Below are 26,964 nucleotides of genomic sequence, written 5' to 3'. Positions count from 1 at the left end.
AGATGGAGAGAAAAGAAACAGAGAAAAAGACAATATAAAAGGAATTGGCAAAAAAAATAAGAAAGGGAAGGTGGAAAAAAAAAGCCTGTGACCAACCAATTAGAAAACTAAGATCAGACAGCAAAGGCAAAAAAAAAAAATAGATTACTTTTTAGTGATTGGCACATGTAATCTTTGGGAATGTGCAAGAATACTATAGCACTTTCTCTACGGATCTCACAATGTACGAGATCAGCATGGAGAAAGTGGAAGCCCACAGGGCCTGCACAGAGGAGGCACAGAATGGACTTCAGTGTCAGTAGCAGCAATCAGCACCTCCCCAATAGCCATGTGGCAGCAGTGACAGTGGCAGCAGAGGAATGAGAGAGGTTCCGAGGTTGCTGGCAAAAGAGAGGGGGGTCTGCATTTAGTGTGTGGCATGTGTATGAATGGGACTCTGCCTGGGGGGTGTATGTGTGTGAATGCATGGGTGCCTGCCTGGGGGTCTGTGTGTGTGAGAATGAATGTGTGCATGCCTGGGGGATGGGGAGGGAGTGGTGAGAAAATGAATGGGAGCCAATAAAAGAAACAGACTGACAGATGAAGTTTGTAACTCTTGCTTGGGCTTGAAGTGTACGAAATACCAACCTTCAATTGAAGATTTAGCCAATGAAATTCAGCAACAAAAAAGTCACTAAGCAGGTAAGGTAAATAATTATTTGTTTTTGCTTTATTAATAAATACAGTACGTATATTAAAATTATAACTTTGTTATTAATTAGAGCTACAAATATCACAAAATTATGGATTTTTCTAGAAGTGACACACCACCCAAGTTATGCTCGGGTTTTTTATGAATTTTGACACACTGAGCTCAAAAGGTTGGCCATCACTGCTCTAGATATTCCCCTGCAGTAACCTCAGCTATTCAGTATTCTCTTCGAAAAGCCATATATCTTTGCTTAAATAACTTGATTAAACTTGAGTAAAAAACTTGAACTGGTTCAACTAAATTCCAAACTGAGGATCGCCAGTGCACTCAACCAATTAATTCTGACACTGTGGGTGTCTTGAACTAGGGGTAGACCTTGGCGTACCCGTATTTGCTTAGTCTCGAGGTTTATTATCCAAGGTTCTCCTTTTCTGGGGCAGCCATAGGCAGGATGCTGAGTCCATCTGGCTACACTAAGGAAAACAAAATTATCAGGTAAGTAATTTCTCCATTTCCTAACGTGTAGCCAGATAGACTCAGGACCAATGGGATATACAAAAGCTACTCCTGGACAGGGTAGGAGGCTGCCCGTGGCCCACTTAATACTGCCCTTGTGAAGGCTGCGTCTTCCTGGGCCTGAACATCCAGGCGGTAGAACCTGGAGAAGGTGTGTATGGAGGACCACGTCGCTGCCCGACAGATCTCGGCGGGGACAGCAGCTTGGTTTCTGCCCAGGAGACTTCCTGGGTCCTCATAGAATGAGCCTTAACCTGTAGAGGTAAGGGCTTTCCTGCCTCTATGTACTCTGCCTTGATTACTTCTTTGATCCAGCGGGCTATGATTGCCCGCGAGGCCACTTCTCCTTGTTTCTTCCCGCTGTGAAGAACGAATAAGCGATCCGTTTTGCGCACCGGTTCCGATCTTTCCAGGTATCGCACCAGAAGTCTGCCGACATTCAGTTGGCGAAGAAGGCGTGAGTCTTCCGAGTCCTTATGTTCATCCGGAGCTGGTAGCGAGATGGTTTGATTCAAGTGAAACTCGGAAACCACTTTCAGAAGGAAGGCGGGGGACAGTGCGCAGTTGTATGGTTCCAGGTGATAACCTGAGGAACGGTTCCCAACAGGATAGAGCCTGTAGTTTGGAGATGTGACGAGCTGAACATATTTCCAACAGGAACACCGTCTTCAATGTTAAGAGGTGTAGTGATAGACCGTGTGTTGGTCTGAAGGAAGACCCAGCTAGGAAGTCTAATACTAGATTGAGATTCCATAGAGGCACCAGCCACGTTAGGGGTGATCGGAGTTGTTTAACCCCTTTCAGGAAGCGGGACAAGTCTGGATAGGTTGTTATCCGGATACCATCCACTTCTGGTCTGAAGCAGGTCAGTGCAGCTACTTGGACCTTGAGGGAGTTGAGCGACAACCCCTTCTTCATACCGTCCTGTAGGAACTCCAGAATAATGTGAATCTTGACTATCTGCGGGAGAATCCTCACACCAGGCTTCAAATACTCTCCAGATCCAAATATATGACAGGGATGTGGAGAACTTGTGCACTCAGAGTAGGGTGTCAATTACAGCCTTTGGGTAACCGCACTTCTTCAGGCAAGTCCTCTCAAGGGCCAGACTATAAGAGAGAATTGAGATGGATCTTCATGGAGAATCGAGCCCTGCCGGAGAAGGTCCCTGTGTGGAGGTAGGCACAGAGGGTTCCCCGCAAGAAGTATTTGCATGTCTGCGTACCATGGTCGTCTTGGCCAATCCGGGGCCACTAGTAGAACTAGTCCCCTGTGATGTTCTATCTTGAGGATGATCCTTCCCAGTAGTGGCCATGGGGGTTTGTGTGTGTGTGTGTGTGGGGGGGGGGGGGGGGGGGGGTGGAAAGACATACAGTAAGATCTTCCTCTGGCCAAGTCTGGACAAGAGAGACTGTTGATTCCTTAAGATTGCGGCTCTCGTCTGTGGCTGAAGAACCTGGGGACTTGGGCACTGAGACGGGTGGCCAGTAGGTCCAGGGCTGGGAGGCCCCAGTGATTTACTATCAGTTGGAAGACTGTAGTAGACAGCATCCATTCCCCTGGGTCCAGGCTCTCTCTGCTGAGGAAGTCTGCTGAGATGTTGCCTTTTCCTGCAATGTGGGAAGCAGAGTCCCTTGTAGGTTTATCTCTGCCCATGCCATGAGAGGGTCTATCTCCAGAGACATCTGTTGGCTCTTGGTTCCTCCCTGGCGGTTGATGTAAGCAACTGTTGTTGCATTGTCAGACATTACTCGAATTGGTTTGCCTCGGAGTCTGTGGCTGAATTGCAGGCACGCTAGACTGACTGCTCAACCTTCCAGGAGGTTTATGTTCCATTCCACCTCTTCCTTGTCCCATTATACCTGGGCCGTCAGTTCCTGATAGTGGGCTCCCCACCCTCGCAGGCTCATATCCTGTTGGTGAGCAAGATCTAGTTTGGTGGGGATAGGCCTACTCCTCTGCTTAGGTGGTCTTCCTGTAGCCACCACTGGAACTGAGAACGTACCTCTGCTGGTAGTTGGAGGCAAATTGAGTAGTCCTGGGACAGTGGGTTCCATTGTGACAGTAAGGAGCACTGGAGTGGTCACATATGGGCCCTTGCCCAAGGGACGACTTCTAGGGTTGATGCCATGAGGACGAGGACTTGAAGATAGTCCCATACCTTGGGGTGTGCATTGGTCATCAATCGTAATTGTTCCATCAATTTCCTTCTTCTCAGGGGAGGGAGGAAGACTTGTTCTGTTTTGTGTCAATATGGGCCCCCAGGTACTCTAGTGATTGAGAGGGCTGCAGACTGCTCTTGCCTGTGTTCATGACCCAACCGAGTTCCTGCAGTAGGCTCTTGACTCTGCTGGTCACCTGCCAGCTCTCTTCCGAAGACTTTGCCCTGATTAGCCAATCATCCAGGTAAGGGTGTACCAAGATCCCTTCCTTCCTCAGTATTACCACCATAACCACCATGATTTTGGTGAAGGTTCTGGGGGCGGTTGCTAGGCCAAAGGGTGGTGCTTGGAACTGGTAATGGTGACCCAGTATTGCAAAGTGCAGGAAGCGCTGGAGATTCTGATGGACTGGGATGTGAAGGTAGGCTTCGGAAAGGTCCAGGGAGGTTAGAAACTCTCCCGGTTGAACTGCCATTATTACAGATCAAAGAGCTTCCATACAGAAATGTAGAACCCACAGATGACAGTTGACGTTCTTGAGGTCCAAGATGGGCCAGAAAGATACTTCCCTCTTGGGAACAATAAAATAGATGGAATATCGCCCTGTATTTTGTTGGGGCATGGGAACTGGAGTTATTGCCTTCAGACTGAGTAAGAACATAAGAACATAAGAAATTGCCATGCTGGGTCAGACCAAGGGTCCATCAAGCCCAGCATCCTGTTTCCAACAGAGGCCAAACCAGGCCACAAGAACCTGGCAATTACCCAAACACTAAGAAGATCCCATGCTACTGATGCAATTAATAGCAGTGGCTATTCCCTAAGTAAACTTGATTAATAGCCGTTAATGGACTTCTCCTCCAAGAACTTATCCAAACCTTTTTTGAACCCAACTACACTAACTGCACTAACCTTAAATTATTAAATTATTAAATTATTGTAAAGCTGGTTGCTATGTTACGTTACATTGTGAACCGAGGTGATGTTTTTAACGTGCCCCGGTATATAAAAAATCTTTAAATAAAATAAATAACCACATCCTCTGGCAACAAATTCCAGAGCTTTATTGTGCGTTGAGTGAAAAAGAAATTTCTCCGATTTAGTTACTTGCTAATAGAGATGTGAATCGTGTCCTTGATCGTCTTAACGATCGATTTCGGCTGGGAGGGGGAGGGAATCGTATTGTTGCCGTTTGGGGGGGTAAAATATCGTGAAAAATCGTAAAATCGTGAGCCAGCACATTAAAACCCCCTAAAACCCACCCCCGACCCTTTAAATTAAATCCCCCACCCTCCCGAACCCCCCCCCCAAATGACTTAAATAACCTGGGTGTCCAGCGGCGGTCCGGAACGGCAGCGGTCCGGAACGGGCTCCTGCTATTGAATCTTGTTGTCTTCAGCCGGCGCCATTTTCCAAAATGGCGCCGAAAAATGGCGGCGGCCATAGACCAACACGATTCCACGGCAGGAGGTCCTTCCGGACCCCCGCTGGACTTTTGGAAAGTCTTGTGGGGGTCAGGGGGCCCCCCCCAAGCTGGCCAAAAGTTCCTGGAGGTCCAGCGGGGGTCAGGGAGCGATTTCCCGCCGCAAATCGTTTTCCGTACGGAAAATGGCGCCGGCAGGAGATCGACTGCAGGAGGTCGTTCAGCGAGGGTTCCGGCGCCTCGCTGAACGACCTCCTGCAGTCTATCTCCTGCCGGCGCCATTTTCCGTACGGAAAACGATTCACGGCGGGAAATCGCTCCCTGACCCCCGCTGGACCTCCAGGAACTTTTGGCCAGCTTGGGGGGGGCCTCCTGACCCCCACAAGACTTGCCAAAAGTCCAGCGGGGGTCCGGAAGGACCTCCTGCCGTGGAATCGTGTTGGTCTATGGCCGCCGCCATTTTTCGGCGCCATTTTGGAAAATGGCGCCGGCTGAAGACAACAAGATTCAATAGCAGGAGCCCGTTCCGGACCGCTGCCGTACCGGACTGCCGCTGGACACCCAGGTTATTTAAGTCATTTGGGGGTGGGGGATTTAATTTAAAGGGTCGGGGGTGGGTTTTAGGGGGTTTTAGTGTGCCGGCTCACGATTCTAACGATTTATAACGATAAATCGTTAGAATCTCTATTGTATTGTGTTCCATAACGGTTTAAGACGATATTAAAATTATCGGACGATAATTTTAATCGTCGAAAAACGATTCACATCCCTACTTGCTAACTTCATGGAATGCCCCCTAGTCCTTCTATTATTTGAAAGTGTAAATAACCGATTCACATCTACTCATTCAAGACCTCTCATGATCTTAAAGACCTCTATCATATCCCCTCTCAGCTGTCTCTTCTCCAAGCTGAACAGCCCTAACCTCTTCAGCCTTTCCTCATAGGGGAGCTGTTCCATCCCCTTTATCATTTTGGTTGCCCTTCTCTGTACCTGAGCGTACCCGCTGTACCGAGTGTCATCAAGTGCCATGGGCCTTGATGCAGTACGTTAGTGGCACCAACCTCTAGTGTCACAGCGTGGACCGCATGGGGGACCATGACTGTCATCAAGTGCCATGTCACCATCGATGCCCTCGATTCCATCATGTTGTGGGGCTGCCCTCGAGGCCATAGAGCGCTATGTAGGCTATCAGGTGTGTTTGCCAGCGATGCTGTTCGTGGCTGCTCTCGATAATGTCTAGCGGAATCGCTATCAAGCACCTGATTGCCAGCATTTTGTCTGTTGGTACACATCTCCCTTTGCAGCCTAGCATTGCACTGGTTCTTGCTATTGTTTGTCACAGTGTCTGGCTGCTTGAAATCATTAGTAGTCTTGTTAGAGTGGTTTCTCCTGCCAGTATCATTAGTAGTCTTGTTAGAGTGGTTTCTCCTGCCAGTATCTTGGAATGGGAGTGGCAGGGTAACATCATAAATTTGTCTCGAGGGATGCTGCGGAACTCCTTCTCGATCTTGGGTTTGTGGCATAATGTGGACTCTTGGTCGAAGTGGCCACGACTCCTCCCACAGGGAGGGGCCCCTTGGGAAACCACAGCGATAGGCTAGACTCAGTAGCAAGCGGACAAAGAGGAAAGAAAGCTTTATTATATTGCTGTGATGAAGATGATACTTGTCCAAGGAACGGACAGTTCTGTAGTCCAGCGATATCACAGTAAGGCTCCAGATAGTCTCAGTAGTAAGGTAGTTGCTGATCTCACCCAGATGTAGTGAAGGTCCAGCAGTGTTCCGCGGTGTAGGATAGGCTGTGAACCTGAAGGGTGGAGCGAGGAGAGCTTGGAGCATAGTAGTGCTCACAGGGTAGCAGCGATGATAGCTTTCTTCAGTAGTCGAGTGAAGAGAAGGACCCGTGGTCCAAGGTGCAGGATAGCCCCTCGAGGAGCAAGTACCTAGGAGCACTGAGGGTACCTGGAATAAAGTAGACAAGACCCCCGAGGGGCAGGTGTCCTGAAGGTTAGGCTGAATAACCCAGAGGGCGAGTAGAAGCGAGGGGCCCCCATTGAGCGGGTACCCAGAGCTTCAGTAGGTAGCAAAATACCCCAAAAGGGTAGTGAGGAATCCAAGCGGGCAGCTTAGAAGCTGTCAGAGTAGCAAAACCGAAGTACTTGCTAACTCATTGTACTTGAGTGGAGCGGAGGTTTAAATACCCGGAGGTACTGACATCATGCGGTGGGGCCGCCATGACATGCTTTAAGAACGTGGGCAGCGTGTGCGCGTGCTAGCCCTTGGAGGCCTCAGGAGGAAGCATGGCAGACGGGGATGCCCCATGCTGGCTCGGAGATGCCGAGGGGTTTGACAAACAGCAGTGGAGGCAGCCATCTTCCCGAAGGAGGAGGAGAAAGGTAAAAGAGGTGAGGCAGAGCTGTCACAGCCGCCGGATGGATGCAACACTTGAATGATGTTTAGAACCCATTTGTCTGACATTATCTCGACCCATCTTTGGTAGAAATGGGCAAGTCGACCCCCTATATCCTCTTCCTGTGGATGGGTCAGCCCATTCTCATTGAGGAGCATGGCTGGAGCCTGCCCCCGAGCCTGCTCCCCTCTTGGTCTGTCTGTTCAGAAAGGGCTGGGACCTTCTGGAGGGATGAGGTGTCTGGAACTGCGAGTTCCTGTATGGTCTAAAGCACTGCGATCCTCTGCCCTTGGTTCTTCTGGGGGAGGGACGCTGAGATCTTTTACTCCTATCTTTCAGTAGCCAAGGCACTGGGGATTTACCCCATTTGCTGGCTAACTTCTCCAATTTGCTTCCAAACAAGAGACATCCTTTAAAAGGCATTCTTGTGAGATTTGCTTTAGATGTCACATCTACAGACCAATTCCGTAGCCATAGCTGTCTTCTGGCTGCCACTACCAAGGCAATGCCCCTGGCTGAGGTGCATACCAGGTCTGAGCTTTCATCCATGAGGAAGGCTGCTGCAGGTTCCATCATCTCACCGGTATATGTTTCGGAGTTATATGCCTCTCTCGAGAGGAGCAAGCAGGAACATGCCACCAGTGCGCAGCAGGAAGCAATCTGCAATGTCATTGCTGTTGCGTCGAAGGCCTGCTTAAGGATGGATTCTAATCATCTATCCTGAGTGTCTTTCAATGCAGCCCCTCCCTCAATGGGAATTGTTGTTCACTTTGAGATGGCACAGACCATAGCGTACACTTTAGGGAAACACAGGTGTTCCTTGGTTGCTGGTTCTAGAGGATATAGGGCTTCCAAGGCCGGCCCCCTTTGAAGATCGCCTCCGGGGCTACCCATTGCAGGTCATTCAGTTCTTGGATGGCTTCCATCATTGGGAAGTAGCATGAGGCCTTACGAAGGGACACCAAGATAGGGTTCTTCTTTGGTTCTGCCATAGGGTCCATGCCAGGAATATCCAGCGTCTTCAGAGTCTGGGAAACGAGGGCTGGTAATTAATCCTTGTGGAAGAAGTGAAACATGTTTGGTATGGTTCCATTCCTGGAGGGATTTCTTCTTCTTCCAGGGAGTCACTCTCATCATCTGAGGTGTCTGGGTCCCTGTTAGGGAAGAGGCATGTCTCGAGGCATCCAAGTAGGGCTGGAAGATCTTGTGCTTCCAGCAGGGGTTGAGCCTGGGGTGCAGCTGGGGGTGATTGTGCCTGAAAAATGTTTGCAGTCCTTATAAAAATTCCAACCAGGAGAAGGTCCCTGGGTCCATGTTAATCCCAGGGGGAGTTGGAATAGGGGCCCCAGAGGTGCCCTCCTGTGGGGAAGCCATCTCGGAGATGCAAAGGTCTGGGTAGCTATCTTCAGTAGTTCCAGAACCATCTCCCGACAGTAAGGGACCAGGCTTTGGCTCTCCCTGTGCTTCTTCGCAATGTTGACACAGGCAAGACTCTAATTCAGGCTGAGCGGCTCTTATTTATTTATTATTTTATTTAAAAACTTTTCTATACCGTCACTAAGTTATATACCATCGCAACGGTTTACAAATAGGCACATAGACTAAGAATGTACGATAACCTAAATTTACATACCTAACAGGTACCAATAAAGTTCGGTTACAATTTCATCAATAAAATCAATATTTGATTAATGTTTGTCTAGCCAAGGTGTATTATTGAGTTACTATCTCTTTGAAGTATTACTTCTTAGAAGTAGGATTGAATAAATTCATTCTCATCTGCGTTTCCCTGTACTTTCATTCTCTACCCTCCAGACTCTTTAGTGAAGGCTTTTTTAAAAAGAGCCATGTTTTTAAATTTTTCTTAAAAGTTTTGAGATCATTCTGTAATCTGATTTCAGGGGGCATCGTGTTCCATAGTATGGGCCCAGCCTATGATAAAGCCCTTTCTCTCACTTGGGTTAGTTTTGCTGACTTTATTGAAGGCAGGCTGTGCAAAGAAAGTGCCTTCCGGCCTTCTTGGGCACTGGTGCCATTGTTTCTATGTGTTTACATGCGTGCCATTGTAAACCCAGCTGTGCGTGTAGTTTTGCGCACGGGGTGCACTCAGTTGTGCGCACCAAATGTGCGCGTCTGTATTGGACGCGCGCAAGTTAAGCGCATCAGCCTCCCAGCCTGCCCCGCACATACTGCCGGTGAGAAGGGACGATGGCGCCAACAAACCCACGAGTAAGATGGTGCCCCCCCCCCCCCCCCGAGGGTCTTCATGTGTGTGGACCCTTGCAACAGATCGGGGCCTAGCCTAAACAAGGCTGCTCAACCTGATCGGTGCTCGCCGGGATGGATTCAGTACGGCAATCCAAGCTGTGGAGACTGGAGACCTGAATTGAAAGATTTTTTTCTTACCTGGTCTCGGCGCTTACCGATCGTGTGCCAGACTGTCTCCAGCTGTGGGGGGAGAGGAAGCTACCTTCACTGCCACACTTGTTTCTGCACCCGCTGCTTTTCAGCCACACTGGGGGGCTAAGTCCACGCTGGGAACCGGCTACCAGACCAAGACTCACCTCTGATGGATATCGGAGATCAGCCTCAGTAGTTCTCAACTGGGGGAGGGACCTTTAGGTATCACCACAGGAGAGTGGGGCTTGATCTTCCTTAAGGTAAATTTTGTTTCTTCTTTGCTGTAATTCTTAACACTATTCTAGAGTGTGGGATAGTGTCCGCATCTGCTAGGAGACGGAGAGATACTGAAGAGCTGAGATTACTGCAGGGGTATATCTAGAGTGATGTCAGCTTTGAAATCTGATTCCGTCTCCCATCTGCTAGCAGAAGAGCACTATACCCATTGGTCCTGAGTCCATCTGGTTACACGCTAGGAAATTGCCTTATATTATTTTGTTGACCTTTATTTCTGCACATTGAAGTCAACTAATACATCCAACACAATAATATATCCAAGTCAAAGAATGCATATAGCTGCTGCATTATTTCAGCAATGTATGAAGATCAATGATTGGCTGTTAGCTAAACTTTTTAGTCCTCAATGTAGCTAAGATCTCAGTACTATGGATTGATAAAATGTCTCCCCCGGATCCCAATGTTCCTATAGTTTTTGCAGGAACTCAATTGCTAATGGTATTTGAAACAGAACTTAAGAGTACTTAGAGATTAAATTGTCACTACAATTTGGGCAACCTGGGGTAATAAAGTAGTGTTTTATAGATTAAAAATGATGATATTTCTAAAACCTCTCTTAAACCTTATTCTACTTAGAACTGTCCTGTTAGCATTGTTATTCGGCCAAACCAATTATAATAGTTTATATAATAGCTTGCCAACAAAAAAAAAAAAAAGAAAAGAAAACAGACATGCACGTCAGTTATTACAACATGCAGCTGCTAGAATATCTATTTATTCATTCATTCTTATAGACTGCTCACAAAGAGAAACCCTAATTGGTATGGTGTAGATCAAACAACAATATTATTGGGAAATAACTAGTATACAATTAATGGTAAAGAATAACTAGCTATGTGTGGGTTGCCGAGAATCAGCTTGGATTTTCAATATTATATTGTTTAAAATCATACAACTTTATTACTCAATATAACTGAACTATTTTTATTACAGAGAAAAGACCTCAGCATTGGCAAGAGATCCAAAAACTCGGAAACTGCTTGAAAGCCAATTGTTTCAGTCACCGGTCTTATATTCTCTTATTTTTATATTTAACTTAATAAAATTATTCAAAAACCTCCATTTTTGTTTATATGGTGTCACTTATTTTAATGTTAACCTATTGTCTGGTGAACTGTTGTTAGCAATGTCAATTGTTATTGACTATCATATCCAAAGACTCATTTAAGTGCCATTAACTTCACATGAATTTTTATGGAATAATCATATTTTTCTAAAAATCATGGCTGTCTCATTGTGTCTCTAACCTTGAAAATATCTTTTTTCTTTAAATATTATGATTATAATGCTTATCTTTAAATGCTAAATATTGTATTTGATGTACTCCTTTTCATCACCAGCTTGTTGACCAAAGTGATAACTTTCAACAATTTTCTCTGCAACACTTGTTAAAATCCTTTCTTGATAGCCCTCTTCTTATGAGTTTCTTTCAAAACTTCAACAATAGACAATGTCTCTTTTTGTAAAACACGTTCTAAAGTCCAATTTTTCAATACTTCTTAATAAACCCAACTTTTACTGTTATAGCGGAGCACTTGTCTAGCGCTTGCAATATGCAACTTTGATTGAGCCGCACTGCTGAGCCTCCAGCGCAAAAGGTCTATTTGACCGTTGTCAGTACTTTTAATCAATCCCGACCAATTTTAGTTTTATAAATGGAGCACTTATTTGGTGCTTGCAATGTGAAAACTTTTGTTTTGCTGCGCTGCCGTGCCTCCAATTCAAAAGATCTGTTTGACCACATCGACGTTTCGCTATGGAAAACGCTGCTTCAGGGCGGATTCTGAAATTAGAAACATAAATCATGTAACTGTTTACTGACAACAATTCACATCAAAATTTTCGTACGGAGTACTCACGATGTTAAAGTGTTCCTTCTTCTTTAGGTGTCGGGCTCAGACTAAAGCTGCGTATAACATGGCCGCGCTTTATTTAAACCAATGATTGACTTAAGAATGCACCAATCATAACGCTTAGATTGGATACGTGCTGATGTCACATTTAAAGGACCTGCATACTGACCATTTCCCCAACATCACGTTCAGCGTGATGACATCAGGTTTAAAGATCTGTAATAATGCTCGCCATGTATATTCTTTTCGCATCACTGCTTAGATTTAATGGAACAGGATAATCTATGATGGAGTTTTTTTTAATAGTGCCAGTGTGTTCTGTTCTTAATTCATTAAACAATTCCATTCAATCTTTGAATTTAAACCATTTGGTTCTTCTGACTGCAATATAAAAATCCACTCTTGTTCCCGCCTATACAAAATGCCTTCTCGATTACCTCCTCTTTGATCTTGCTTGATATGATCTAATATCATCTTAAATGCTATGATTTTCCTGAATACAGTGTGTCAAACTTGGAGCTGTTATCTTCTTATTCTTTAAGCAGCTCTTATGTTCTCCTATTCGTAATCTGAAAGATCTGTTTGTTTGCCCTACATAGATTTTGTTGCTTGGGCAGGTTATAATGTAAGCCACAAAATCAGTTTGGCATGTTGTAAAATTATATAATTTATATCTGTATTGTGTTTGTGTACACATGTACTCTTTAAGTTCCAAAGTCTGATCACAGACAGTGGCTCCAGTAAAGATTCATTGGATGAAATTATTGGCCTTCCCGGTGGGTTGACCAATGTCTTGTGAACTTTTGGCAAGACATAAATTGTAGGAGTACTGGGATGTTTTACATTCAAAAAATTGTATTCTTTGAAGGTTAGAAAACCTGCTTCTTTGCCTTGATCCAACAATTTCTTAATCTGTTTTTGTAATTGAATTGTTGGATTGGCAATCAATTTCACATATGTATTATCATCATTTGTCTTGCTATTTCTTCAATATAATCCTCCCTGTTCAATAAAACGATGGAACCCTCTTTGTCCGCCTGTTTGATGACATAATCTTGATTTTTTGCCATACTGTACAAGGTTGAATGTGCTTGTTTATTTAATGTACCATCTCGTAATACCAACAGTTCACCAGACAATAGGTTAACATTAAAATAAGTGACACCATATAAACAAAAATGGAGGTTTTTGAATAATTTTATTAAGTTAAATATAAAAATAAGAGAATATAAGACAGGTGACTGAAACAATTGGCTTTCAAGCAGTTTCCGAGTTTTCGGATCTCTTGCCAATGCTGAGGTCTTTTCTCTGTAATAAAAAATAGTTCAGTTATATTGAGTAATAAAGTTGTATGATTTTAAACAATATAATATTGAAAATCCAAGCTGATTCTCGGCAGTACAACATATCAAAACAAATCATAGGGGTAGATTTTAAAACAAACGCGCACACAAGGACGCACCAATTATATAACATGTATGTGCCGGCGAATGCATGTTATAAAATCAGGTGGCTGTATGCATGTTCGGGTGGCAAGGGGGGGGGGGGTTCTTTAGCAATTTCCACATGGTGACTCAATCAAGCTTCCCAGTCTGCTTCCCTAACCTCCTCTCTCTCCTCTCCACCCCCTAAACCCTACCTATCAATCCTTGTTTTAATACTTACTTCAGGGCCCGAGCTGAAGTAGGTTGTGCACGCTGGCTGGCTGCTGGTGCGCAAATCTTTGGGACAGCATTCAATGGCACTGTCCCGGCCCTTGTATGCATACCGGGGTTTACACGCGTGGCCGGGCCTTGCGCGCGCCATGCAACATTTCTAAGAGGCCCGGCCACGTGCATTGGCCTTTAAAATCTGGCAATAAATTGTAAAACTAATAAAACATTTTAATCCAACATAGGAAAAGCTAAGATTTCACCCTTTTCCGGAAAAGCGGGAAATTTAACTTCATCCACAACTCTTTTGCTGCTGAGTTCCACAGTTCTGGTCCTATAACAGAGAAAAGCTGCTTCCTAAGTGCCCTGAGTCTTGTTATCTCCTTCACTGTAACAAGCAGATTTGAGCATATTTCTTCAGACCTAAAAGAATTACACTGGCTCGCCATAGTGTGAAAAGCACAATTTAAGACTGTGGTAATTGTATTAAATGTAGATGCACCATGAAAATAAATTCTCCGAGACAAAAAAACTCAAGATCTAAATTTACTCTTGAGTACCATCTGTAAAAGGTTGTAGATTCCAAACTCCTCGCAAAAAGGCCTCTCTTCATTTGGCCTCTACTTTGTGGAATCTTTTACCAGCAGACATTTTTTGTATCAAAGAGAAAAAGTTTAGAAAGCATGTTAAAGGTTTTTATTTTACACTTGCTTTTAATTATGTGCATTTTTTGTATACCTGAATTTATTTTGTTATTTAATGTAATACATCTGTCAAACTAAAAATTGTGTTATATTATGTGCGCCGCAGCAAACAGTTGTGGAGGTTGAAGATAAGAAAAGCTAAATAAAACTTTTTTCTAAGCAGCTCTCATTTACTAGCATACCAGCTACATTTTTAGGCCTTGCCATATATTCAATGCTTTAGATTTTTTGCTGCAATACCAGGGATTTTAGTTGTTTTCACCATGTGTGTATGTGTGGGGCTTTTTAATTCTAATTTGTACCAAATAAGTTACTTTAAGGTTTGCTCAGCTGCAGAAATTGAAGGGCCCAAGTTCAGTTCCCCCAGATTTACCATGTACCACCTGACACCTAACCGCATCTACCCTGTACCACATGCTCAGACCTGGCTTTTAAGCTCCGGGGAATAGCATCCATACCATGTGACTGAACCTATACAACTATCACATTATTTATGGTAGGAATATGCATCTGTTTGACATGAAAATGTAAAAACATGACATATGAGTACATTCTGTTTTGTTTCAAACTAATGAAAACTATTTTGTCAGTTTTTTGTTTTTGTCAAATAGTGCATTATTTGCCAAAAATGAAAAAAAATATTAACAAAATTAAATGAAAAGCTCGAAAACAAAAAAATGTCACACCAAAAAACACAACAAAACAGCTTTTATGTATTAGTTCCTTTTAAAAATCTATAGGGCAACCAGAAATCTAAGGTCTGCTGGCCATTGGCTCCTCTGTGCGTCTAGTTCACATTGCAGAATTTTGAGAAAATATATTTGGTGTTGCTAGTCCTTTACTATGGATTTCTTTACCTAAGGAACTTCAGAAAGAATTGTTTTATATTTTAAATTATGTATGTTTTATGGCGAGCCACTTAGAACCTTTGATTATGTGGCCTATAAATATTTTAAACTAAATTTAAAATGAAAGTTTGATCATGTACTTCATGACCAGTCCAGAGTTTTAAATTTCACGTATTTTGCATCAGTTGGTATACAAAAACAATTAAATTTCAAATGTTGAAATAGCTTTCTAACAAACTGTGTATATGGATATTTTGTTTGCATATTTTCTTTTTCTATTTCATTTTTTCTTTTCAATGCCTTTTTAAACAATCTCATCCACTACCTTTATCTCCATTTCTTTCTCCACCAGTTTTTCCTCTCCCCCCTCATTTCACTTATCCTTACGGTTTCTCTCCTCCAGGTTTTTTCCCCCCTTGTTTTCCTTACTTACACATTTCTCCCACCATTTGAGTGTGTCCCCTCCAGTTTATTCTCATGAGTCCACCATTGAAACAGACTCCATTTTTTCTCAGTTATCCTTCCTTCCTTCTATCAATTCACTTGGAGGGTAACAATCTGGCTCCAGCTTCTCAGGACAGGCTGACCAGGTGCAGGTTTTATCCCATTGCCTAGAAGATAAAAGAAATGGGAGCACGCCAACAGGGTCAGACCATCAATGCCCAGCATTTTGTTATTGGACATCTGACTCAGTTTGGCAGTGAGGTCAACTAGACACAGGGGCTTTCCAGTCTCCCCCTCTCACACTGACCATAGCAAGCTCATCTCACAGGACCCAACCTGTGTTGGGATTGACATGGGAGAAGAGAGAGCTATATAATTGTCATGCTCTCTTTCTGATCCTCTTTGGCTTCATGCATGTCAGTAACAAAAAAACAACCACAGATAATAGGACATCTTATATGACCAATTAGATTGTATAGACCATCATATTACAGACCTCTGCCTGTTCACTTAAAAGTATGCAAAAGGTACAAAGTCCTTGGAGTCTACTTAAGCATGAAAAATAGCTCACCGATTTATTCACAGGTCACACAATAGGTCTGATTTTTTTTTTTTTGTATTATTGCAAATACCGCAACAACTAAATCACAAACAAACACTTATCTTATGAGGCTTAAATTCTATGAGCTTTGGTGGTAAAGGGCAGCAACTGATTATCTTCTGAAACCAAAGAATTTAAGCCTCAAAATGTAAGTACTTGTGATTTAGTTACAGGGATTTTAATTGCAATACAAAGAGTTATATCAAAATTATTGTGAGACATATGATTAAATCGGTGAGCTATTTTTCATGCTTAAGTAGACTCCAAGGGCTTTGTTCCTATTGTATGCTTTTAAGTGAACAGACAGAGCTCTGCAATATGCTGGTCTTCACAATCTAATTGGTCATGTAAGACATCCTATTATCTGCAGTTTTTTGTTACTGGGATTTGTTTTGGATCACCAGTTACACCAGGTTTTTCATTCCATGAATAATGTTCCATCAGCAGCCAGCATCAGGATATCCATTTCTTCTTCCCCCTCCTTTAATGCACAGAAGAAGCACAAGTTGCAGTCTATATCACACAGAAAATGGATTAGCAAGTGAACAAAAAACCCTGCCTTGGCCTCACTGCTCCTCAGTATTAAAGAGGATATTATATATATATATATATATATATATATATATATATATATATATATATATATATATATATATATATATATATATATATCTTCTCTTTGTATTCCATCTGCAGTGTCTGTTCCTAGGCAGCAGGGAACTTCACCTTAAGAGTGAGCAGTTCCTCAAGCTACTCCTTCTGAAGATACAGATTCCTGTTGTTGTCTTTGGTGGACTGTTGACAGAAACCAGAGACAGATCTTTCCCATGTCCCACCACAGGGTGAGAGGAGAAATCCACCTCAACCTTGCCACAGGCCCTCTGAAACTCCCAGCCTGCTGTCATGAGCTGTTTCTCTTCTAAAATTGAGTTGTTGAAATACCAGCAGGTGACAGAAGGGTAAGCAGGGACAAGCCTGTGAATCACGACATAGTGATCAGTAAAGGTTGCCCCGAAGGAGTAATAAAAGGTCAATCCAAGATAGAGACACCTGTCTGAACTGCACTCTGCTGTAGTTGTTGCCATGAGATGTCCCAGGTGATGCCTTCACTAGATATTGACCAGGGAAAGATAGCAGATCACCTCCCCCAGAACAGCTAACCAGCAGACCGTCCTTACTCAAATGGTTGTGCTACTCAAGGGTGCAGTTGAAGTCATCCTTGAGCACAATCCAGTTGGCATGCAGACTGTTCAAACAGTCAACATCTGGTGGAAGAATGTTTGCCTTTCAAATCACACACAAAGAACATACATATTAACTAGATTAAGCATGTAACCCTTGAGTCACACCTGAGAATGTAACTTCTAGCCCCACATGACAGATCTGGAATCCAGTACTTTGGCTCACATGGATTCTACTGGCACAATGCCAATTCAACTGGTCTTGCTGATGGAGTGGTTGAGCTTAACCCTGTTACACCACACTAGGAGCCAAATTGCTCAAACACTGGAGTGGAAATACATCGAGTAAGCCCCTTTCATCTGAAGGAGTGCCCGAGGAGACCTCTCATTCAGCTATTGACATTCAAAGTGCTAAATGCCAGAGCTAGTTTCAGATGTCACATGGGGGATGGGGGGGGGGGGGGAGCTCAAAAGGGATTCTTCATGACATATTGGCTTGCTATCTTTATCCCACTGGGATGGGTTGGCCAGCTACCCTCTCTATCAAAATGAAGGGGGCTGGCTCAGGCAGGGTGCTGAGCAGCTCTGAGAGGTTAGTTGACTCTGCACTCTCCCCTGGCCTTCATCCTCTGATGGGTAATGGGTGGCCCTTTCCCTTACTATAGAGGAGGATGCCATTTGATTCCCATACCTGAGAACCTTTTGAGTTGTGATCACCCTGAGATTGCTATTGTTTAGCAGAGGGGAAAAGGAATGGAATAATACAGGGGTCGGGAACCCATGGCTCGCGAGCCAGATATGGCTCTTTTGAGGGCTGCATCTGGCTCGCAGACAGTCGCCACACTTTCCCGCTGACCCAGCTGCTCCCCGGTCCTCCTCCGCCCGGGCTTAAAATGCTGTCAGCCCGGGCGGAACGCGGCAGGACAGCTGGAGTCAGCGGCACCGGCGTGCTCTCTTCGCCCCACCCCCTCGCGGCCCGGAAGAGGAAGTGAAGAGTATCGGGTGCCTGCGCGGCAAGAAGAGGCCACGCTAGTGCGCTCGGCATCGGCCCAAAGAAAAGAAGACTGCAGCGTGGCTCGCAGGAAAATGAAGAGGTTCAGCCGCGGCCGATGGGACTCCGCCTCCGCGAGGGCTGAAAATGAAGAGGTTAGCGTTGGGAGGAGGCTGCTGCTGCTGACGCGAGTCCCCGGGGGTGGGGGAGAGAGAGACCTGCCTGTGAGAGAGAGAGAGAGCATGAATGTAAGTTTACCATTGGGAACCTGTATGTGTAAGTTTGTGATTGAAAACCTGTTTGTGTGAAAGAGTATGTGTGTATGATTGAGATCCTTTGTGTGTGAGAGAAATCATGTGTATGTATGATTAAGAGCCTGTGTGTATAAGTAAGAGAGAGATCATGTGTGTCTGTGTGTGATTGAGAGCTGGTTTAGGTGATGGAGCATGTGAGTATGTGATTGAGAGCCTGTGTTTAAATGAGAGAGAGAGACCATGTGTGTCTGTGTGTGATTGAGAGCTGATTTAGGTGAGGGAGCATGTGAGTATGTGATTGAGAGCCTGTGTGTAAATGAGAGAAAGAGAGGACATGTTTGTAAGCATGTGAATGAGTCTGTGTGTGAGAGAAAAAGACAGCATGTATTTATGTGATTGAAAGCCTGTGTGTGTGTGTAAGCGTGAAAAGATAGACAGCATGTGTGTAAATGTGTAATTAAGAGCCTATATAAGTGAGTGAGAAAAAACGTGTATATGTGAGTACTGAGAGCATGTGTGTATAGGTGTGTCATTGAGAGCCAGTGTGAGAGAGAGAGCGCTGGTATGTGACTGAGAGAGGAGAAAGTTCCAAGCAAACCACCCCGCCTCCTGCTAATTCAGAACAATCTCAGGACACCTGGATATCAAATGTTCCCAGGTATGCAGAGCAAAAAAATGTTTGTATCATTATTTTTCATTACTGGGTCTTTGTGTCTGCTATTTTGAAATATTTTGTTGGTATCTGGAAATGTTTTATATGTGTTTTTAATTATTGGATATTCCACTCATTAGCTGTTTCGAAATATGTTCTTTTTGTTAGTACAGTTTTACTGCTGATGATTTTATATTTCTTGATTTGTTTTATAAGGATGGGTGATGTTTCTTTTTTCCTTTGTTACACTGCATACAGAGACTCTGGCTTGTTGCAGTTTCCAATTCATTTTTTTCTGTATGCTTCTTGTTATGCGTTTTGGTCTCTTTATTCTATGTTAGGTGAGGGACAGTACGTGATTCAGGTGAGGTTTTCTGCTGGCGTGTAGTTTCTGTGTAGGACTCTATAGCAGCCTGACTTGGTCCGTTTTCCTAATAGGAGATGTATTGGTGTCTTAAGGCCTGGTGTAATATTTTCAGAGACTTATTGTACTTTAAAAGTGTGATCTTACATAAAATGCACACATTTACTTATATTTAGTTTTAAACATATTGTATGGCTCTCATGGAATTACATTTTAAAATATGTGGCGTTTATGGCTCTCTCAGCCAAAAAGGTTCCTGACCCCTGGAATAATATGTAACAGCTTCCTCTCTTCCACCTCCCCCCCCCCCCCCCCCATCACCCGTTCCCCCTCCAGAGATAACCCAAGCGCATTTCCCCTTCCTCTTTGTTCCCACCCCCTATAAGTAACAGCTCCATGACTTGTGCATTCTCACTCTGCTGAGGCTCAAGTCCTGGAATCACAGCTGCAGATTGAGTTTTGTGTGTGTTGTAGCCCCTCTCCAGTTTCTCCCCTCATGCTGATTGCAGTATCTGTTCCAGACTTGCTTGCTTTGTTTCCTATTGGGCCAGGATTAACTCTTCAGACCATGTCCTCACTTCTAGGGGTGGTTGGAAGCACCTTGAGGTCCCTTTCCAGTGGGCTCATTGTACTTAAGACCTGTATAGGTGGTGTTTTCAAATGACAGGGGAGAGAGGGGCCATTGGATGACTCCTTGACCTTCTGAGTGGTCAGAATCTGATCTGGAGACCGAGGCAGGTTTCTGTCTGACATTGCTCTGCCCTTCCCTTACTAGACCCTCATCAAGCATGAGGGTTTTCAAAAGTATTCTAAGATAAGGGGGACCTTAACACCTTCTTATAAACAACCTTGAGATACTGATATAGATTCCTGTGTGTGCATGCAAAGAACATTTTTAAAAAAGGGGTGAAGAGTAAAAAACAGTAGAACAAAAATGATTATCAATTGAGGTGAAGAAAAAGGGATGTTATCAAGCAAGGAAGGAGGGCAACACAGAGAGACTAAGGAACAGGGAGGAGGGAGAGGAGGAGGAGAGCAAAAAGGAAGTAAGCACAGGCCATGTAGGCCTTAGTGGGCAGTGGGGAGAGCCTTCCTTAGTTGGATCCTAGTCAGGATGGGGCCTCTGTGTAAGGGGAGAAAGGAAACAACATCTCTGAGGAAAAACTTTAAATAAAAAGGAAAAAAACATTCAAAACCAACAAAAAAATAACCAATAGAAACATAGAAATGATGGCAGAAAAGAACCAAATGATTCACCCAGTCTGCCCAGCAAGCTTTTGCTGCACTGTGCAGGTTATCCCCATGCTTAGCAGTTTCCCAGACTGTAAGAGTCCGGACCCTCAGATGCTGCCCAAATCCAAAATTTCCCTTACCCCTGCCATGGAAGCAGAGAGCAATGATGGAGCCATATCAAAAGTACCAGGCTTAATGAGGAAGGGTAGTAAAAGCCACCTCTGCAAGTTATCCCCCAAAGCATAAAGGTCACGGCCCTCATTGTTTATTGTCTGAATCTAATTCCCCTTTTCCCACTACCGTTGAAGCAGAGAGCAATGATGGAGTTGCATTAAGCTTTGATACTGTTATTTAAGGGTAGCAACTAGGGATGTGAATCGTTTTTTGACGATTTAAAAAAATCATCAGATATTTTTTAAATCGTCAAAAATCGTTAGAGTCGCGATACAATAGAAATTCCCCCAATTTATCGTGAAAAATCGTAAATCAGGGGAGGGTGGGAAAACTGGCACACCAAAACAACCCTAAACCCCACCCCGCCCCTTTAAAACAAATCCCCCACCCTCCCGAACCCCCCCAAAATGTTTTAAGTTACCTGGTGGTCCAGTGGGGGGGTCCCGGCGCGATCTCCCGCTCTCGGGCCATCGGCGCCATTTTGGCTGCCACTAATATAAATGGTGCCGATGGCCCGATAAAAAAAACCCACCCAACCGACCCTTTAAAATTACCCCCTTAGCCTCCCCCACTCTCCCGACACCCCCTCAAAACTTTTTACACATACCTAGTGGTCCAGGGGGGTCGCAGGCAGCGATCTCCCGTTCCCACGCTATCAGCTGCGCTAAAAAAAATTGGCACTGATGGCCCTTTGCCCTTACCATGTGACAGGGCAAAGGTAGCGCCTGCGCCATTTTGAATATTGGCAATACGGCCCGCTTGCAGGAGATCGCTCCCGGACACCCGCTGGACCCCCGGGGACTTTTGGCCAGCTTGGGGGCCCTCCTGACCCCAACAACACTTGCCAAAAGTCCAGCAGGGGTCTGGGAGCGACCTCCTGCACTACCTTTGCCCTTACCATGTGACAGGGCAAAGGTAGTGCCGGCGCCATTTTGAATATTGGCAATACGGCCGGAGTGCAGGAGGTCGCTCCCGGACCCCTGCTGGACTTTTGGCAAGTGTTGTGGGGGTCAGGAGGCCCCCCCCCCAAGCTGGCCAAAAGTCCCTGGGGATCCAGCGGGGGTCCGGGAGCGATCTCCTGCAAGCGGGCCGTATTGCCAATATTCAAAATGGCGCCGGCGCTACCTTTGCCCTGTCACATGGTAAGGGCAAAGGGCCATCGGCGCCAATTTTTTTTAGCACTGCTGATAGCGTGGGAACGGGAGATCGCTGCCCGCGGCCCCCCTGGACCACCAGGTATGTGTAAAAAGTTTTTTCGGGGGGGTAATTTTAAAGGGTCGGGGTGGGGTTTTTTTTTTTTTTTTTAAATCGGCGCGGGCCTCACTAAAGAAAATTAGTGATGTGAATTGGAATCGGAACCGATTCCAATTCACATCTCGTAACGATCAGATTCTCCCCTCCCCAGCCGAACCCAATCGTTAAAACGATCGGGCACACAATTCACATCCCTAGTAGCAACTGCCACACCAGCAAGTTACCCCATGCACTCTTTTCTTTAATTCCATCTTCTAGCCTTTAGGGATCTACAGTGTTTATTCCATGCCTCTTTGAATTCCTTCACTGATTTCATCTTCACCACCTCCTCTGGAAGAGCATTCCAGGCCTTCACCACCCTCTCCATGAAGAAATATTTCCTGACATTGGTTCAGAGTTGTCCTCCCGGAGTTTCATTACATGACCTCTAATTCTATTGATTTCTTTCCAACAGAAAAGGTTTGATGATTGTGCATCATTAAAAACTTTCAGGTATCTGAAGGTCTGTATCATATCTTCCTAGGTATACATATTCTAGGGATGTGCAGACCAAAAGTTTATGTTCATAAGTCCATAAGTCGAAAGGGGGGGTCATTTGCGGTCAATATGGACATATGGAGAATTCCATAAGTTGAGTCTATGTCCATATGTGCAAATAAAAATTTAAACCCCTCACCCTCCTTAATCCCCCCCAAAGACTTACCAAAACTCCCTGGTGGTCCAGCGGGGTCAGGAAGCCATTTCTGAACACCTTTGCAAGGAGCACGTGACGTCGGCGTCACGTCGGAGTGACGCGGCGTCACGTGATTCCCCGCGGGTTCGCTCCGGGACCCTCGTTCGACCCAAAAGGAACTTTTGGCCAGCTTGGGGGGGCCTCCTGACACCCCCAAGCTGGCCAAAAGTTCCTTTTGGGTCGAACGAGGGTCCCGGAGCAAACCCGCGGGGAATCACGTGATGCCGCGTCACTCCGACGTGGCGCCGACGTCACGTGCTCCTCGCAAAGGAGTTCAGAAATGGCGTCCTGACTCCTCGCTGGACCACCAGGGAGTTGTGGTAAGTCTTTGGGGGGGATTAAGGAAGGTGAGGGGTTTAAATTTTTATTTTGGATCAACAATCGCGATTTCCAACGTATTCAACATAGCTATGTTGAATAAGTTGGAAATTCGATCGTTTTCGCCTCATCACTTTTTTAAGTAAAAAAAAAAAAAAAGTAGCGTTTTACATTTAAGTTCAAAACGAATGCACACCCCTAACATATTCATATCCTTCAGCCTCTCCTCATAAGTCTTCCGATACTGACCACTCTTCTTTGGACCGCTTCTGCCTGTCTTTAGAATTTTTGAGATACAGGCACTAGTTCTGAACGCAGTACTCCAGGTGAGGCCTCAAAGACCTGTACAAGGGAATTATCACCTCTTTTTTCTTACTGGTCATTCCTCTCTCTATGCAGCCCAGCATTCTTCTGGCTTTAGCTATCGCCTTGTCACATTGTTTCACCACCTTCATATTACCAAGCACTAATCACACCAAGGTCCCTCTCTCAGTCCAAGCTCATTAGTCTTTCATCGCCCATCACATACAGCTCTTTTGGATTGCTGCACCCCATATGCATGACTCTGCACTTCTTGGCATTGAAACTCAGCTGCCAAATCTTCAGCCACTCTTCAAGCTTTCTTAAATCACTTTTCACTCTCTCTGCTTCTTCAGGCATGTCCACTCTGCATATGAGTCTAAGATCTGCAACAAATAGAAAACTTTACCTTCTATCCCTTCCGCCAGGTCACTCACAAAGATATTGAAAAGAACTGGTCCCAAAATGGATTCCTGTGGCACTCCACTTAATAGGGATGTGAATCGTTTTTTTGACGATTTAAAATATCGTCCGATATATTTTAAATCATCAAAAATCGTTAGGGCCACGATACAATACCAATTCCCCCGATTTATCGTCAAAAAAAATCGTAAATCGGGGGAAGGGGGAGGGCAGGAAAACTGGCACACTAAAACACCCTAAAAACCCACGCCCAACCCTTTAAATTAAATCCCCCACCCTCCCGAACCCCCCCCCCCCAAATGCCTTAAATTACCTGGGGGTCCAGCGGCGGTCCGGAACGGTCTCCTGCAATTGAATCGTGTTGTCTTCAGCCGGCGCCATTCTGCACCGCCATTTTGCAAAATGGCGGCGCAAAATGGTGGCGGCCATAGACCAACATGATTCGACTGCAGGAGGTCGTTCCGGACCCCCGCTGGACTTTTGGCAAGTCTTGTGGGGGTCAGGAGCCCCCCCCCAAGCTGGCCAAAAGTCCCTGGGGGTCCAGCGGGGGTCCGGGAGCGATTTCCTGCCGCGAATCGTTTTCCGTACGGAAAATGGCGCCGGCCATATGCGTATGGCTGGCGCCATACGCGTCCAGCGGGGTCCGGAACCCCCGCTGAACGACCTCCTGCAGTCGATCTCCTGCCGGCGCCATTTTCCGTACGGGAAACGATTCGCGGCAGGAAATCACTCCCGGACCCCCGCTGGATCCCCAGGGACTTTTGGCCAGCTTGGGGGGGCCTCCTGACCCCCACAAGACTTGCCAAAAGTCCAGCGGGGGTCTGGAACAACCTCCTGCAGTCGAATCGTGTTGGTCTATGGCCGCCGCCATTTTGCAAAATGGCGGCGCAGAATGGCGCCGGCTGAAGACAACACGATTCAATTGCAGGAGACCGTTCCGGACCACCGCTGGACCCCCAGGTAATTTAAGGCATTTGGGGGGGGGGTTCGGGAGGGTGGGGGATTTAATTTAAAGGGTCGGGGGTGGGTTTTAGGGTGTTTTAGTGTGCCGGTTTTCCTGCCCTCCCCCTTCCCCCGATTTAGCTACGGACCGCCGCTGGACCCCCAGGTAATTTAAGGCATTTGGGGGGGGGGGATTTAATTTAAAGGGTCGGGGGTGGGTTTTAGGGGGTTTTAGTGTGCCGGTTCACGATTTTAACGATTTTTACAATACTCTAAACACCCAAACGGCGACAATACAATTCCCTCCCCCTCCCAGCCGAAATTGATCGTTAAGACGATCGAGGACACGATTCACATCTCTACCACTTAATACCGTTCTTTCATCAGAGTAAGTTCCATTTACCATTACTCTCCTGTCAGTCAACCAGTTTGCAATCCACACTACTACCTTGGCATCCACTCTCAAGTTTCTCATTTTGTTGTATGTGGGACTATATCAAACGCTTTACTAAAATCCAAGTAAATCACATCCAGCGTTCTTCCCTGATTCAATTCTCTAGTCACCCAATAAAAAAAAAAGTCAGATTTGTCTGACAAGACCTTCCCCTGGTGAATCCATGCTGCCTCAGGACAAGCAATCCACTGGATTGTAGAGAGTTCACTCTCCTTTCCTTCAGCAGAGTCCCCTTCATTTTAGAGAAGGAGCAAGGGGAGTAAGCTGGAGCCACTGCTGTAACCCAAAGGCATCTGATCTAAGAAAAAAAACCCCCACCTAATTACAATAAAAGTAAAAAGATAAAAGGAACAAAAAGTAACCTTGGGTAAGAGGAAGACAGCAACAAAACTTCATCCAGGATCCCTCCTCAGTAAACGTGTGTGTGTGTGCGTGGGGCCGGACATTCCTAAAAACCTTACACTAAAATGACAATCCCTGCTCAGAGTCCATGGAGAAGGGAAGCTCCAGAGCAGCAGGTCTCCCAATTGCCTGACAGGCTGAGTCAGTCCCAGGTTACCCTTCTACCTGCATAAACTTGCAGTCTTGCCTTATTTAGGGAAATCAGTAACACCCAAAAACTACAATTGCCACCCAGGCGGTGAAGTAAACCAAGGGACTGGATCAATCTGTCCCGAAATACTGAAGCCATCTAGCAACCCTATTTGGTTGTGTTGGTACTTGTGGCTCTTGTTATATTGGAGTAACTACATCTTCAGAGTAAAGGCCTGATTAACTAAGTTTTTTTTTTGTTTGTTTGTTTTTTGCATAGACAGAATGGAAAATAAAGCTTTACAAAATCCGGACCAAAGAAAGTAACCGCTCATACCATATCACAACAAAAGAAGCAGATATCACTAGTGGCAGGGAGCAGAGCAATGAGTGGCAGCATCCACCCGACTCTGGAATGACGTAAGAGGGAGCCGCAGCACAAATGGGTAGAGAAACGAGTGGCAGAAGAGGATAGCACCCAGCCAGACCAGTTTGCGGCAACTGCTCAGCAACAGGCAAGTTCTATGGCAGCTTTCTACTGGCCACAGGAATATCAGCAAACCTTTCAGCCCGGACCTTTTGAATTACTACCATGTGTTAGCTAGCCTGTATCCCAAGTTATCTACTGCTCAGTCTATTTGGCCAGCCTCTCCACGACTACCAGTACTGGGGGGAAATGCTGCCACACGGATCACATTACTCCCCGCACGTTTTTATTTGCCCATGAAAGTTACCAAGATATTACAGGGCAACAACTCCCCTAACTCCTCTCGGAAACATATGCTCCTTCCGCAACCCCAGAGTATCCATAAAAACTGCGTGTTTCGCCCGTACTTAAAATAACCGATTTTTCCATGTATTTGTATCAAACTCACCATCTAATGTGTAATCCCAGCAGCCCTTCCCTTCTGTGAGCACAGTGGCTCCGTGCTGACCCTTTTATCCTCCCCTCCTATTGTTCTAACCCCTTGCTGCTAACCTGCTGGAGCTGGTTGAAAACTGCAAACCATCTCTCTTCACCCACCCTTTTCATTAGCCCCCCCATCCCCTCCCAACCATGTTTGATCCCTGCTAGAGGGGGGGCGGTGAGAGTGAGACCTTAGGCTCTAAACGAGCCACGACTTCCCCAACCCAAGCGCCATTCATCCGCCTAACAG

At 45.3% G+C, this 26,964-nt stretch overlaps 2 long non-coding RNA genes across 2 annotated transcripts; both read right to left on the bottom strand.

The window, feature by feature from the left end:
- Nucleotides 1-10,828: 10,828 nt before the first annotated feature.
- LOC115093215 lies at nucleotides 10,829-11,801 on the bottom strand. The gene is made up of 2 exons (XR_003857229.1): nucleotides 11,761-11,801; nucleotides 10,829-11,684 (listed from the first exon to the last, which is right to left on the bottom strand). It is a non-coding gene; the product is annotated as an uncharacterized LOC115093215 (long non-coding RNA).
- Nucleotides 11,802-12,882: 1,081 nt separating this feature from the next.
- LOC115093330 lies at nucleotides 12,883-26,803 on the bottom strand. The gene is made up of 3 exons (XR_003857293.1): nucleotides 26,683-26,803; nucleotides 15,392-15,569; nucleotides 12,883-13,062 (listed from the first exon to the last, which is right to left on the bottom strand). It is a non-coding gene; the product is annotated as an uncharacterized LOC115093330 (long non-coding RNA).
- Nucleotides 26,804-26,964: the final 161 nt, after the last annotated feature.

Source organism: Rhinatrema bivittatum, chromosome 6, assembly GCF_901001135.1.
Source record: "Rhinatrema bivittatum chromosome 6, aRhiBiv1.1, whole genome shotgun sequence".
In the NCBI taxonomy this organism is placed as follows: domain Eukaryota; kingdom Metazoa; phylum Chordata; class Amphibia; order Gymnophiona; family Rhinatrematidae; genus Rhinatrema; species Rhinatrema bivittatum.
Note: the sequence above shows the minus strand (reverse complement) of the source record. Positions and strands in the feature narration are given on the sequence as shown.